The sequence below is a fragment of the Apis laboriosa genome, unplaced genomic scaffold (genome assembly GCF_014066325.1).
Source record: "Apis laboriosa isolate Shangri-la unplaced genomic scaffold, ASM1406632v1 scaffold43_cov150, whole genome shotgun sequence".
Classification (NCBI taxonomy): Eukaryota; Metazoa; Arthropoda; class Insecta; order Hymenoptera; family Apidae; genus Apis; species Apis laboriosa.
The window spans coordinates 2,106,941-2,120,430 of record NW_025223292.1 but is presented as its reverse complement, the minus strand read 5'-3'; the positions used below and the strand labels follow the sequence as shown (position 1 = coordinate 2,120,430).

At 33.2% G+C, this 13,490-nt stretch overlaps 1 long non-coding RNA gene across 1 annotated transcript in view; it reads right to left on the bottom strand.

Annotated features, from left to right (window-relative positions):
• Positions 1-88, bottom strand: part of LOC122716278 — an 83,040-nt gene extending 82,952 nt beyond the window's left edge. The window contains exon 1 of the long non-coding RNA XR_006346989.1: positions 19-88. This is a non-coding gene — a long non-coding RNA (uncharacterized LOC122716278). The remainder of the gene's footprint in view (positions 1-18) is intronic.
• Positions 89-13,490: the final 13,402 nt, after the last annotated feature.

Here is a 13,490-nt window from a genome sequence, read left to right as displayed (position 1 = left end):
CATTAAATAAGTGCTTACCAAATAAATGAAGCTAATTGTAGTCCATAAATCGTGGCGAAGTAGAAATAAAAACGAATCACGCACAAAAGTAACACATCCTGTCACGACGACTTTCCACAGGAGAATGACGCCATATGTAGCAAGCTCGCGCAGCCACATTGCAATTGGCTGTCGCAATACGAGTAGCGTTCTGATTGGCTGACGTTACGCACTCCTTTTCTAATTGGTTAGTATAACGCGCCAATTCTTCTAATTGGCTAAAATAACGCGGCATCTTTTCACCCAAAGCGCGCGGAGAATTAAAATATTATACAGTTCATATGCTTATATTGTTATAATTTATATATTATTTAATTATTTGATTAACTTGATTTAACAATTATTATTGTTATATACAGTAATGTACAGCATGTAATACTCTTTTATCATAGAATTTTAGAGTTCATGAACATTATTTTACGTATAATTACAATCATAGATAAACAAATAATATTTAATTTGTAATACAAATTTTAATATTTAATTTATAATAAAATTCATAAATAAAATTTTCACGAATATTTTCTAGACTATATTATGTATTTGTACCCAATATTATTCCATATTAAATATTATATAAGATTAAATATTATTAATAGATTATTAATTCTAATGAAATAATATATTTAATGCAAACAAACAATATGTAATTACTTTTATATTAGAACAATACATAATTTTTTTATTTATCTTTTCAAAAAGAAAACAAAATTCAATTGTTTCAAAAAAAATTCAAATATTTTCTTTTCCATACATCTCTAAAACTTTCATTACAACAATATATCGTTAAAGAAACTTTTTTCTTCTAAGAAAGCACAAAAGCCCAAGATTTAAACTAACATAAAATTTTTCTAAGGAAAAGAGAGTAGCGAAAAGTATCCAAGCACCAAGAAAATCCATCGAAGGAACCTAAAGGTTTATCTAAATTGAACTTTCTTCATAGAATCTCTCTCTAACATTGATTACAATGCTGTGTATCAAGGAAAAACAAGAAAAGGAAAGCAACTTTTAACTAACGCAATTTCCAATGATTTGTTGATTCAGTAAAGACAAAATTCTTTCGAAACTTTTTAACGAACACTTTAAATTGAGTTCTAATAAGGCCACTCGTAATTCTCCATTTAATGTATAAAAATGCCCTGAAGTTCAGCGACAATAACGATCATTTAATCTTTAAAAAATTTCATTTGAACACATAGATAACTTTTTATATTATTACATTCTTATTATAGACAATATTTAATATTTTTATTAAAATTTTTTAATAAAAGTATGAATACTTTGTTTACAAGATAACCTTAGGAGAAGGTAGCTGAATTTGTAAGACATCCTATGTAATATATGTATTTTCTTTTTTTTTTTTTTAAGTTGTTTCTGGAATTTTCATTCCTTTCTCTTTGATCAAAAAGGGAAAGAAAAAAGAATTTAAATAAAATACGAAAAATACAATGTTCTATTTTAATTCTATCCAATTTTCCAACATTCCAAAAGAATAGGCACAGATTTAATTTCGCAGTAGCATATGAAAATATGTTATGCATAAAAATTGGAATTTTTAATTATTTCCAAACTTCTACAAGTTCAATTCAAACGTTCTCAGAGTATTAATTTACATTCCGCAAAATATTTAAATAAAAGTAACTCTGAACAACAAACAAAATTTTTCGAATTTTATCGATTTTAAATTCTTCTTTCTCGAAAAAAGAAATAAAAATTATATCTTATTAATTATTTTTTTTCGCTTCGTTGAAACTTTTTCACAAAGATGACACGATTAACCGAATATACCAGTACGATCCAATTTCACTGGAAATCCAATGAAAAAAAAAAAAAAAAAAAAAANAAAAAAAAAAAAAAAAAAAAAAAAAAGGAAAGAAATATTCACGGAATGGAATTTGTAGCAATGCAACAGTAGAAGTTGGAAAATTTTGGGGGGATTCTATATGGAGATAGGGATCGATTTCATTTGCATCCGAGTTTTGTTAACCGACTACCAGTTGGTTTCCACTTCCATCCACCTCGTGACGTTCATTAAAGCATCGTGGCGTAATCATGGCGTGTAGATTTTTTTACGAATTTTTTATTTTAATCTCGCGATAATTCCCGGAATTCTCGAGAGAATTGTCGCGCAAAACAGTTTCTGTATTATTATTATTATTTTTCTTTTTTTTTTTTAGATTCGAATAGCGCCATTGCACGTGAAACGTCCTCACTCTCTCTCTCTCTCTCTCTCTCTCTCTCTCAACTTTTCTAATTTTCAAATTTCTATGCAAATATTGCTCGATTCTTATTTTCGATGCATATTGGGATCGCGATGAATGAATTTTTCGAACGAGTAATATTAGCATTATGTTGAAATTTATGAGATATATATATATATATATAGCAATTTTTGACCAACGAGTTTTTGATATTCGCAATATCGTTGGATTAGCTTTTTATAAATTAATAATGTTAGGATAGGAAAAAAAAATCTTTGAAAAATCAATCGTTGATTTTTAATTAAATCGATAATGATGAATTAATTAGTAAAAGTTAGTAATAGTATAAATAAAAAAATCTTAAGTTTGGCGTGTAATATTCATAACGAGATTTACAAGTCAGTTGGCTTAAAGTTCAAAAAGAATATTTAAGCAACCTCAACTTGTATAAAGAGGCATTCCACTTTCTTAATATTAGCATAAAATTCCTTAAATCAACCAAAGTTTCGAAAATATTTATTCTAGCATAATATTTACCTATAATATACATATTCCTTTTCTATCGAAAAATAAAAAAAAAAAAAATAAAATTGACGTGAAATTAATATCATCATCAGAATCTAATTTTTTTATTTTTTAATTTTTAAATTCCTCGAACCATCAAATCATTTTCTTCTTTTTGTTAAAAGATATATTTGACTTAATTTTAAAAAATTTTTGACATAAGAGGTTTTCAAGTTTTGCTTGAAAGAAGAGAAAAAGAAAGAAAATTCCTTTCTTCAAGCATTCAAGCATTCGTTCAAAATTTACGGAGAGACGATAAAGATTGAAATACGCAAATAGACAGTTTATTTCGACGAATCTGAAAATGAAGCTAGTGACCCATTAATCGCGGCCAGATCGGCGAGAGTCAAAGTTATATACGCGGTCGTCAATTTGCTTTTCATTGACAGTGTCTGGTCTAAATTTAGTGAGCTGGGCGGAGACAGGAAACGAATCGTGGTTGACAATGATTAATCGTTGGGAAATGGATCGGTACACCAGCAATTTCCATTTGCAATAACCGGGTAAAATAATAAAATATACTGCTTTCAAAATTTCGTCCTGTATGCGATTATGATTTTTTTTCTTTTTTTTCTTTTTTTTACACATCTTACACAAAATAATATTGAACGTTTCAATCCACTTGTATTGAAATTCGCGAAATACAAATAATTTTGAAGAAATTTTAGAATTGGAAGAAGAAAAATAAAAAAGATCTATTTTTTATTTTTTCACCAAACATAATTAAGAATTCTAAATAGATATCATAATTTGAGCGAAACTAATCACGCTTCATCACATTTATGTTCCCGTATTCAACCGCATTTACCGTAGAATTCTCATCAATTCTCATAAAGAGACTATTAAATTCCAATTACTTTCATACTTAAGTATGAACCCATCCATCTTCAAAATTCAATTAAAACACGTAATATCTAATATCAAGTCTTTTATAAGCAACCTGTACCCTGTACCAACGTGTCCAAATTTATCTCTATTCAACCCTAACACGTACCACTACTCCCTACTCTAAAATTCAAATTTCAAAAACAAAACAAAATCTGAACTAATACACAATTATCCTTATTAATTATCTAAAATGCATCTAAATCATCGCTACTCCTACGCCATTCACCATCCACCTCATTCAAAAAAAAAAAAAAAAATTATCAGAAATCATCGCCATCAACATCCAAGATCCATAACAGAACATAACGATAACGATACACGCAACTTAACTACTGGCGGACTTCCATTCCACGTGACCACCACCACCACCACCACCATAAATTCGTCACCAACGTGGTCCAACGACATAACTCAGCCACCGACAATGGATCCAGGACACCCAACGAGCGCGACAATCGTCGCGCAATATCGCGCCACGCGTCCCCTGTGGTGCATTAACGACAGCCAAGGACTCCCCCCCCCCTCCCCCTCCCTCTGAAAGTGTACACGCGTTCCAGCTACTAGAGTTTCGATCATTGGAACGATGCAATTTCGCGATAGTTACCGTGGCCATCCCGAGGGAGCCAGAGAGGAGGGAGGGAGGGGGGGGGGGGAGGATAACTTCCGACAAGCTTCCGGATCCTGCCCTCTCGGTTTAACCCGCCTTGCGTCCAATCCCTCGACAAATACCGTGGCCGTCTCGTAAACTTTGCCAACTTCCCCTTTAACTCTGTCGTCGATGGTCAACTTCCTGGGATCCACCCTTGAGCCACCCTTTGGTGTACATGTGTCGGCTGAAGAATCGAAGGGGAGAACGTCGCTTTGTGGAACGGTAGGGGGAGAGGGAAAGATTGAAAGGAATGGAGAAATATATGTTCGTACAATGATAGGGGAATCGAGATTCTGAGGGTGAATTTGATATTGGTTTTTGGAAAAAGTTGTTTTGGATTTTGATCGTTTCAATGTTGGGGTTGGAATGTTGAATGGTGTGGGTCGAGGGTTGTAAGATTAATATTTAATATTTATGGAATCAGGTGTTGTGAGGAATACGTGGAATACTTTGGAAAGAGGAGGGGGATGTAGGGTGAAGGGAAAGGGTTACAGTGATTCTTGCTCTTTAATGAAATTTTTGCGATGTTTAGAATCAAATATTTGTGAGAAATAGATACAGATGACGATTGATTATAATATTTCATAATGGAGCTCTAATAAATATTCCTTAAAGTTATTTAATATCAAAGATACAATCTAATGAATATTTCTTTTTTCGAAAACACCAAGGATACATTTACAAAGGATATTCCGTGGAATGTCGTTTACGAAATCAATATCGACAGTAGCCTCAACTCATTTCGCAAAAGTTCGTTCTTTGAAGTAACGAGAAATCGTTTAGAAATCCTCTTATATCCGGCAATCTCTTCCTCCTGGTTATTCCATCCTTTCGCGCTCTTCCCAATTAGGTTAAGTCGATCCTCGTTGGTCGAGCAGCTCCCCTTCGAATTTTCTCCCACGTCTCTTCTTCTTACCGGAAGCGTCGTCAGCGATTTGCAAACCGTTTAAAAGAGGAGGGGAGGAAGATGGCGAAGGATCGCGTAAAAGATGTTCGATCTACGCTCCTTGTTGGATTTCCACGAGAGTTGGAATCGACGGTATGGCAGGATAATTCGACTAACAGCTTCTATGAGAGAATCGCGGGGGCCGCGCCAAACCGGAAGCCACGGGCAAGATTACCGACAAGATCCAATAACCTCTTGGAAAGCTCTTCCGCCACGTGCTTTTATCCTAAGTCGCGTGTTTTCTTCAAAATCCGCTTATCCATGAATAAATTATCGGCAAGGAAGGGGAAAAAACGGATCGATGCGATTCGTATCTCTCTTTCTCTCTCTCTCTCTCTATAGATCCAATTTAATGTATAATACATTATTAATCCCAATTCAAATTCGAAACTTAACTTACGTTTACACGTAATACACCATTTATTAAATTCCTCATCGCAACAACCTTTCCCAATTTCATCCTTTTAATCTCTCTCACTCTCGTCTCCTTATCCCAAACGTTCGTTATTAAAGCAATAAAACTCTGCGGTGCTCTAAGAATACCCACCCTCGTAAAAAGAAAAAAAGAAAAATGAGAACTTTTATATCTCGCCAACCAAAATGAATTCGAAGAAAAAAAAATTCAAACTCGCGTCCAATTCACACCCTGTACCTGTCCCTTACACAAACAAAAAAGAAGATTAATCCTTCTTACCCTTATCCTTACCCTTGCCCGCCCAGTTTTTTCACCCTCTTCCTTCCAATGCGACAAAGAACGGAGGAGAAGGAGAGAAGGAGAACGGTGGACAGAGAGAGAGAGGAGTTACACGGCCAGTAATTGGTCGTCATTGTAGCGGAATTCAGCTTGATCCGTTAATCTGTCGAACGTGGCCGGCCGGTTTACACGTCCGCGTTAATCCGCTACGAAGTTTCTAACGGCGGCCGTGTAAAAGCAGCTCGTAATTTGTAAGTGACACGAGGGCTCACCCTGCACCCCTCGAGGACGAAGGGTCGCGCGCGAACCGGATACGTGTTGGCGGGATTAAACGCGGCCCACGCGGCGTAAATTATCCTACTCCCGATTCGAAACCGATCGATGGATCGATCGAATCCCGTCGATTATCGCATCCGTGAATCGATCTTCGAAGTATTTGTTACTTTTGAGTTGTTACGGTTGTTTCCGTTGGACAGATTTCGAGATCATTGAATCACGAGTCGTTTAGTAAATTGCAATGACCGCTTCGTGGATTTGATGGATCGATTCGTGTTTGAAATAAAAAAAATTGTATCGCGAAAGCAATGAAGAATATTATTGCAAGAAGAAAATTTAAGGAGGGGGATAAAAGGAGAGAGGAAATTTATATAGAGGATGTAAGAATTGATGGTGTAAAAAACTAGAGGGATTTCCTGTGATAAAAAGTATCTTAAAAAGTACGATTTATGATTTTCGAGGGAGAATTACAAAGGCGTTAAAGAAAAGAAATTAAAAAGAATAAAATTCCGACACGAAAGGAAAAAAATAGAAAGCGATATCGCCAGTGGATAACGTTGTAAACGAGAAGATGAGGAGGGATAAAATGCTTCGAGAGAAGATATTTTTTTAAATGATAACACCATCATCAAATTTTTAAGATTTTTGAAACGATGGAAATATTAATTAATGTAATAATTAATAAATATACGTGATGTTTACAAATTTCCGTTAAGATGCGAAACATTAAGATGCAAATTTAGTAAAATTATTAAATTGTAAAAATGTATGATGTAACACAAACAACAAAATATGTTAATTACAATGTAATATAATAATTATATTTTTTAAAATAACAATAAGAAGAATGTTTCACTGAAATTTAGGATTATTTTATTAAATCGACCAATAATATATCGAGATATAGAAAAATGCAATCTGTTGCGAAAATAATCCGTTCCAAAAATTTGATCCAGAAAAAAATTGGCCTTTGATTAATACGAGTTGTACGATATTGGGGAATGGATAGTACGTTCGTGTAGGAAACACGAAGTGCAACACGTGTACGTAGTATTCGTGTAGTTTAAGCACTCTTTACAAATTTTACAGAAAAATCGATGTTCGATTAGACTCGATTAAATCGGACAGACTAAATATAAATTTCAGTTTGCTGCCTTCTATTCTCGTTTTATCGAGTATCTGTTTTTAGCATTCCAAGGAAAATACTTTCGTAATCCTGCTTCCAATACAATTTGCGACAAATTTTCTTCGTACGCAATATTATAATTCTCATATCCCGATCGATATTGTAACATGGAGAATTTATAAATTTCACGTGATTCCGTGATGATAACGAAAAATAGACGAAAATTTTTACCATTTAACAAATTTTTACGAAATAAAATATTATTTGATGCGTTTTTTTTTTTTACCCTTTAGAGATATAATCTCGGAGAATATTTATCGAGGTAAATTAAAATTATTTGATATAATTTTGTTAAAAAATTACCATTATAGATTTATAGAAATAATTAAACGTGTGTAGTTACATTTCTCTCTGAATGAATAAAAACCGATATTACTAACTTTGTCAAAAGCTTTTTAAATAATTTTGCAGAATTGAAAGAATTGAAAAATTTGAAACCAATCTATTTGATTGATTTGGTGATTCGTTAAGTTTATTAACAAACAAAAAAAAAAAAAAAGAAAAAAAATATTCAAAATTATTCTGAAAGATAAAAAATATATTAATTAAATATTCATTTAAATATTTTTTTTTTCTCCGATTGTTATATTCTATTTTTTTACAAGGATAATACACCAAATATCTCGAAATTTCAAATCTTATGGTTAACAAGTTGTATGGCTTTCGTATCAAATGTGTAGATTTGGGTGCACGTAAGCCCATAGATCGACAGCAACTTTCTTCACGAAAGTTTAAATGCCAACCTGCCAAGGATTCCAACTTGCAAAGTTCCAGAAGTAAACAACGATTGTTTACACGGGAAGCTTTGAAAGCGTTAGACAATGGATTCATTGAGATAGCGCGTGCAAGATGGTGAGTTTTAAAAGTTGGAAAGTCGCGGATCCTCTTCTCGAAAAAAAAAAAAAAAAAAAGAAAAGAAATTCTACTTATTCTCGAAAATTTATTGCGTCTTCTCGTTACAAATCTTGCTAATTTTTTTTTTTTTTACAGATATAAACAACGTTCTATGATGCTTGATTCAAAGTGATACGATTTCTAGGAAGAAATATTACTCTTTTTCTTTTTTTTTTTTCGAGACAAAAGAAATTTTTGAAAAATATAGGATATTTAATATAGAAGAGGAATATTGCATTTCTTAACGAGAATAGAAGAAAATTTCGAGATATCAAATATCTGTTGTAACGCGAGGAAAATAACGAATTTTTTACTTTTCTTTGAAGAAGAATACGAAAAAGAAAAAAAAAAAAAAAAAAAAAAAAAAAAAAAAAAAAAAAGGAAATTCATCGCGGCACAAAGGAAATATTATTTAACGATTCGAAAAAACCGAGTGAATGAAAAATGTGATTCGGCTGGAAATTATTCCCCCTCGAATTCTACTATTCGACAACGAAAATTTATCGAATTGCAAATTATCGAGGCAACAATAATTACGCGGAAACAATCGATGAAAACGAATAATTTTTCCCCGGCCAATTTCCCAATTATTTTCAACAGTTGCAAATTACATCGACGACGATATCACAAATCACAAAAGGTGATCCCGATTTTATCGATATCTTAGCGTGGACAATAGATACGCAACCATGCGTCAAAGGGATTAAACTAAGACTATTGTAAATTATTCTGTCAATTCGATAAGAGTAATTAGCACCGATCACGAGCTGTTAAATCCTCTTGATTTATTTTAATATCCTGTTACGTGTTAATCTATTGAGTTTCATTTGAAACTATGTAAGAGATCTAGAAAAAAAAATCGAAGACAAATCGGTTGAAGATTGAATTTTCAACCGTGAAATTTCATGAATTTCACGGCATTAAAAAAATGATAAATAAAGAGCAAATAAAGAATAATACAGATTGATGAACGAGATATTGTCAAATAAAATACACGGAATCGCGTTAAAAAATGATGTTGAAACATTGTGAATTTTCATATTTCGTGAAATTACAAAGTGAAAAAACAAATGACAAATGAAGGAATCGTCGAATAAAATATTCAGTATGATATACATGCATATATATATACACGTTCAAAAATGAAAGGATAGAGAAAAACTCAGATATTGAATTTTATATTCAATAATAATAATAATAATAATAATAGCATCACAATAATATATCGATGCACGATTAAAAAAGTTATCAAAAACTGTTTTAAAAAAATTATTTCCCGAATGTGAAACGAATTATATAAATCTTTCAATCGATCGTATACGAGGGCAAATTTTAACTATTGATTTCGATGTAAACAATGTTATTCGACGTACGCTCGAAACTTTGTATTTAATTCACGCGCACAAAGGCAAATCGAGACAGTCGATTTCGCGACGCGGAGGAATAACGACGTGTCTGGATAACGCGCCTTCTATATCTATTGTAGAACAATATTATACGCAATGGACAACTTCGTTTTTTTTTCGCGATACATTAATGGAATTTTTACAACGTTTTTCGTACGCTTAAAATATATAATTAAATTGCAATGACAGAATTTAATTTGAACGATATAATATAGAAAATTTTATTTTTCAATTTTCTTGATAATCGATCGATCCAAGGTTTTTTTCTTCAAATTCATTGACGATCGAATCATAATGATTCGATTAATCTCGATATTAAATCGAGTAGCGTTGTTGATTTGGAAAGGAAAAAATCGATGATTATTATTTTTCGATTATTATTAATTGAGAATGTATTATAATAATAATTTGCAGGTAATGCAGTATTATATTAATAATACCTTCAATATTCTGATCTAAACACGATAGAACGAGGATTACAGAGGATGGTTTCTGGTATATGGTGTAACGTTACTCTGTTACAATGCCATAACGTTATAATCCTGCAATACTGTCTATAGAATGCTACACAATGCTACAATGCTATAGTATCACGATATCACACGATCCATCCTGGCAACATTACGAAACAATTATAAGTTTCTTTATGTCTTATATGTGTTCTTATCGCTTCATTGTCACTTCATCTCAATTATTTCAGAAAATTAACCTTCAACGATCTTTCATTTTTATTGCACAATTTTCTATTCACCGATTGAGAAAAAAAATTAATAAAAATAGAAGAATATATCATGCAATATATCTCTTATTTTTATTCACGATAATATATATAATGAATATAAAATATAAAAAAAAAAAATCACATTGCACGATTTTCTACTCGTTAATCGAGAAAAAAAATTAACAAAAGTAGAAGCGTACGCGATATCGTACTCAAAAATTAAAAAAAAAAATATATGAAGAATTATCACGCTTGATGAAATAATTTCTTATCACGTTTAAATATTTCGTGATAATTAAAATACTCGATTCTGAATTTTTATATATGTATATATTTTTTAAAAAAGAAAAAACATTGGATTTACAATATTTGTAAACCGAAAGATTTGAAACACTTCTGCTATTAAAACAATGGTACAGACGAAGTCGATCACACGCTGTTTTTCCCGCTGATTGCGAAGAAATGGAGGCAGGAAATACGAGGATCCCGTCGATCTTCCGGTACGAACCGCTCGAGTTATACCGCGAACGGGTTTCAAAGAAGGAAGAGAGGGAAGCTATTAGGACCGGTGACGAGATCGCTGCGAGCAATCTTCGCCATCGTCGCGAGTGCGATGATCGTTTAAGAGGGATGAGGATGCGATTTCGATCCTGATTCGCGCGTGAATTGCGCGGATTTGGAAATCAAGCTCGATTTCCAAGTGAAAATCTGATGGGAGAAACGATTGGAATTCTTTTTTACGAGAAATAATTCGGGGAATAATTCAATTCACCTCTCGTGAGTTTAAACTTTAAATTGATGATATTTTTATAGGAATTAATTACATAGAAGAAATTCTCGATTTATTCTCGATTCGCCGATGGTATATCTTGAACTTTGCAATTTAAATTTGATATTGTATCGTGTGAATTTGGATTTGGGATAAAATCAAATTTGATTTCTATGAGAATTTAAGGGGTGAAGAGATGATTAAAATGATTCGAGAGAAATTTAATTAGGGGTCTGGGATTTGAAGAAATTTGTGAAATTATGCGTTGTGAGATGACACGTTAAAATAATATTTGTCCCTTGTTATAAGAATGTAGGAAAGTGTAAATTTCTAGCGCGAATTGTAAAAGTGATTAAATAATGAATTATTCTTCGGGGCGAAATATTATTTTAATGGCTGTGATAATTCCGATAGGAGGGGTTTCGTGGCAAGGTTTCGTTATAAATTTTTGGAAAAGTTTACACAAGCTCGAGGGCACGACGAGATCGGCAATTTCTGAATTTTCCGCACATCCTATACGCAAATCTTGTTGCTTTTAACTTGTTATCTGTGAACACGTTGCTCGTGTAACTTTCTGAAGTTTCGAACTTTCAACAACGTGCCGGTATGAAAGCTGGGTCTCACGTCGTAGTTATTTTTCCGCCACGTTTCATTTGATACCTTATTTAAGAAATTAATGAATGCTGAATTCAAAGTTCGATTGTAAAGAGAAAGTAAATAAAGGAAAAATATTTCTGTTCAGTTGAATTAATTCAATTTAAAATTGAAAATAAAAATCTTACATCTCGATTTAAATTTTCGTATGCATAAAGTTCTTTTGTAACAAAAAGAATTGAAATTTTAATAAAATTTAAAAATGAGATCAGAAAAATTTAATTTCAGTTTAGTAGTAATATAAAAAAGTAGTCAGAAATAAGAAGATTAATTTATTCCATAAAATTTTAAAAAAGAGAATTCGGACTGCTTAAATTTTCAGAATGTTTGTTTATTTTTTAATCACAAGAGAACAAACTCGAGATAAATTTCGAAGTAAATCGTACGCTTTAAATCCAATTAAAATTAGAAAAACTTTAAACTGTTATAACTCTGAAGATAATCACTTCCGGTCAACGAGTGAACGATCGTTAGAAGCGGGGAACTTTACCCTTTAAAACGCATTTTGATTTATCCCGATACGACTTCCGATTGCCGAGATATCATCGCGTAAAGAAAAGATAATTTTCAATCATTCGTTTTAAGCATTAAAATTAGGGAAATTTTGAATCGCTATAACTTCGAAAGTAATGACTTCCGGTCAACGAGTGAACGATCGTTAGAAGCGGGGAACTTTACTCTTTAAAACGCTTTTTTATTTATCTCGATACGACTTCCGGTTGCCGAGATATCATCGTGTAAAGAAAAGAGTAATTTTTAATCGTTTATTATCTCCGTCCTTGTCGCTTACTCGGACCTCTCGCTCGCACCGCGCCTCACCGACCTATCCCAAACTGCAGACAAGCGACAGACGCGATTCCTGGAAGAAACGTAGTACGCATTTCCAGGAAAAATATCTAGGTCACTAGGCCGCGAGTCCATTCATAAATTTCCGCGCTACCTTAACCGTTTACGGACCGCTTTGAATCCTTGTATCTCGGCAACCGATTGAGATATCGGGATGAAACAAAAAGCATTTTCAATGGTACGGTTCCCTCTATATCCCCTCAGCGAATTTTGATAATAAAAAAAATTCCTTCTCGCGCTTATAAACATGGAATCTCAAAGTTCCATTTTTTTTTTTTTTTTTTAATAAGAAATAATATGGAAGATAGATCAGAACGCGTTTGAATCTGTTTCTTCGTCAATAAAAATCCGCGATATAATGATCATCTACGTTATATATATATACGAAAATAAACAAGATGGTGACGATTAGAGGATAATTAACTCGATGATGACAATTTTACAGGGAACAAGTGAGCAGGGGGCCTGAAGTGGGCCAGGCTGGCCGTGACGAAAGCGTTGACAAGCGGGGCGTCGTTAATGGAATCCCGTAGTTTCACGTGGAACGGTCGCGACGAGTGAATCAAAGGGGCCGCGGGGGTCGCTCGTTGACATGACAATTGCGCCAATCATCAATGCATGAATCACGGACAATCCACTTTGCCGTCGTCCTCCCGTCGTCCTTTCGGCCCTCATAGTCGTGTTACGTCCGCCCTCGTTACGGGTTGCCGTCACGTTGCGGAAAGTTCGATATCGATCCCCCCTCCCTCCATCGTTC